This window comes from Falco peregrinus, chromosome 2 (assembly GCF_023634155.1).
Source record: "Falco peregrinus isolate bFalPer1 chromosome 2, bFalPer1.pri, whole genome shotgun sequence".
NCBI lineage: Eukaryota > Metazoa > Chordata > Aves > Falconiformes > Falconidae > Falco > Falco peregrinus.
This window is the reverse complement of record NC_073722.1, coordinates 111514852-111518191: the sequence shown is the minus strand read 5'-3', so window position 1 is coordinate 111518191 and position 3340 is coordinate 111514852.

The following is a 3340-nucleotide window of genomic DNA, read 5'->3' as shown; positions in this document are numbered from 1 at the left end:
CTCATTGCTGGTGTGTGGTCTGTAAATTCCACAGTCATCATCCGCTGTGGTTTGGCAGACATCGGTCCAGCAGGGACGCAGGTTGGTGGCAGTGACATGTCCTTCCTGCTGTCCCTTGCAATGCTGATCTAGATTTCTACCTGCCTGAATATCACGTGTTTCATACGAAGCCCCAGGTATCAGCAAAAAATAACAAGAGGCTGTAGAAGGTCGGGAGACCTGTGTTCTCATCCTCCTAATGATGCACTAACGATGTTGCTGGCAGTCGGGTACAGTTCATTCCTCATCCTCTGCTAACTTTAGCAGCCGAGTGTTAAGCAAACCAATTAGGAGCTGAGTGCCAGACAAAGCCAAACCCACCCGTTTTGGATATTGAGCCTGTGGATCAGTAAAGTATGAGGCGGAGGTGGGAGGGCGTGCCGCAGTCGCTACAAAGCTTTTGAAGATCTTTGATTGCGAAGAGCTAACATACCTGAGTGACTCAGAGCACATCAGTAGGAAGGGGTGGCCCTTCTGAAGATGCAGTGTGGGGCTGTAGTTCTAATCACCTTCAAAAATGCCTGGTTTGGTACCTTTTTTTTTTTTCCCCCCCATAAGTTAAGCATGGGCTGCTGTGGGAAAGGCTTTCAGAGCAGCAGTGAGGTGCTCACCTTTATAGCTGAAGCAGGACACCCTGACAAAAACCTTCCCATGAGGTTGCTTTGTTTCTGTGAATTTTCAAATGCACAGACAAAAAGAGGAGGTGCAAAGCTGGAAGAGAATGTGAGGCATGAAGACTGCTTGGCCCTTTCATGCAGAGTCAGAAGTGATGCTCTCCTTTAGCAAAAGCTGGAAAGAAAAGCAGCAGGTTTTGTTCCAAAATGCCCTTTGCGCCTTCCTGCTCAGCAAGTCCTTTTCAAACACACCTGAGCACCAGGCTGAGCCCTTTTCAAATTCTGCTCCTGACTATTGCATTCCCACTGGTCAGGATGGAAATGATTTGGATTCTTCTACTTAAGCCAACTGTTTTGCTCTGTGAGTGGCTTACGAGGCTAAATAGGCTAAGCTTTCCCCAGCTGATGCATATCCAGCATGAGGTTGAATTGGTCCTGCAGAGGAATGAGCAATCCAGTGGGGAGCTGGAGAGAAAAACAGGCACTATGTAACCTGCTGCAACCAAGCTGATGCTCTACCTTTTGAAGCTTAATTTCTGCACCAGCTTTAAGACAGACACAGGCTGAGAGGTATGGGGTTTGGGGTGTGAAAACTGTGTGTAAAGCATCCTTTGGTAAGTGGTCCCATATCAGTGCTGTCCTCCAGGAAGCCTGGTGGAGAGGGTAAGTGAAAACCTTGAGGAAAGGAGACTCTGAGGGGCATCCCCACCAGAGAGGGGCCTGGTGAGGGAAGCGGGGGAACAAGGCAAAAGAAAACTGGGGAAAAAAGTGCAGGACACATCCAAACAAAGACACAGATGGAAAAGGTGACTACCATGGAACAAAACCTGTGTGATAAAGCAGGCAGGATACAGTCAGTAATATGAATAGAGCAAGTGATTAAGAACAGATGGTATTTACCCAAGAGATGTGAAATTATGAAGTTGCCTAACAGCTTGTTGTGTGCTGTCACCCACCCCTGGTTAGCAGGAGATGGGAAGGTAGAAAGCATGGCAGGTTGCTAGAGCATGCTGTGGGTGTTGCACATACCAACGCTGTCATGAGGAGAAAGGTTCCTCGGGTTTGGATTTAGCTTCTGGCTGAGGAAACCTTTCTGCCCAGGGAAATACCATCCAAAACTGCTTCCCTGAGCAGCCTCTGCAGCAGCTGCCCTGGGGCTGGGGCTGAGGCTGTCCCTGCCCAGATCTCACCTTGCACTGGAGCAGCACTGGGTGGGGTGTTTGCTCCCACAGGCGCCCTGGCTGCCTCATTAAGTTGTGGGAAAATACCATGTAATGTCAAATGAGGCTGCTGGAAGACTTCTTCTCCTGTTGCTGTTGGGCACATTGTGTTTGTCCATGATGCAGTTGTTATTCAACAAAGAAACTAGCAGAAACATAACAAGGTTCATTTATGACCAATACGGTTTTACAGGGCTGAGTGATTATTTTCCAGTTCAGAGCTGTTCACAAGGAATTCATTGCTCAATGAGGATCCACAGGCTGCCACGAGGCTTTATTGGTCACTCTTCATGTTCACAACAAACTGCAGTTTCCTTCATGGCAGAGTGCAGGGACGCTGCTGCATTTAATTTGAAGTGCAGTTATGGATGCAAAGGAAAAATTCCCCAAATCTCAGCGTTCCCAAGGCCAGGGGGTAACACTCGGGGTTGGGGCTGTTGTGGCTCTCCGCGATGCGAGGACCTGCTCTCTCCAGGGAGGTATTACCCAAAGCTCAGTGTGTCTTGGCGTTCCTTCCCTGACCAGGATGTGCAGGCTGCGGGGCTGGGGAAGAGCACAGGGAAGCCCGGAGAAGTGTGGAGGTGGGATGTGGGAGGGCTGGGCAGGAGCATGACCTCCCCTTTACCTCCAGAGGAGAGCACAGCATGGTGACACCCGCCTGGATGGGTAAATCCCATGCCCCAGCTGACTTCTGTTTGTGCTGCAGCACCAGTGATGCTGCCAGGGAAGTCACTGGGTCAAAATCAGGTTAGTGCCGCCCTCACCGCCTGCCCCAGAATGGCAATAGGGCTTTATCAGAGCACCAGCCCTCAGCATGGAGCTGCAGCTGTCCCCGGGGAGCAGGGTTCCTTGGCACTTATTGTGCATGACAGGTGGTGGTGCAGACCTCGCTGCCAGAGCTGTCTGGAGGCTGTCAAGTGTCGAGGCTGGAGCAGTGCTGAGGCTCAGCTGCCATCCCCAGTGCTCCAGTGCTGGCTGGGCTCTGGCCCTGCTGCGGCCAGTCCAGCTCATACCAGCTGGCACCAAGTGTGCGGATTGCTAAGGAAGTCCCACGTCATCCCCACTGAGAAGCAGATGTCCTGCTGGCTGTGAAGGCAACAGCCTCTCCAGGGATACCAAAATACAGACAAGCTATTTCAGCAACTTTAAAAATGTTGTTTGGTGCGCATGTAAACATAACATGTAGTTGCACAACAGCACCCGGCTCTAAACGTGCGGTCTTTCTAGACTTGTTCTGCCAGTCCAGCCAGATGGCCGGATCTGCTGGAAGTTTCGGCAGGAAAACCAGCAGCGGTGTGGGGCTGTGCAGAGCCTTGGCTCTGCTGGGGCTGTGTTCTCCACCAGTGCAGCCTGCCCCCCGCACACCGTTGCCCCACAGTCCCAGCGCTGCCTTCCTGTGTGACGGGTCAAAAGGGAAAGCATTGTCAGTCCCCCGTGGCCAGCAAACACGCTCTGCCCTTTGAAGCC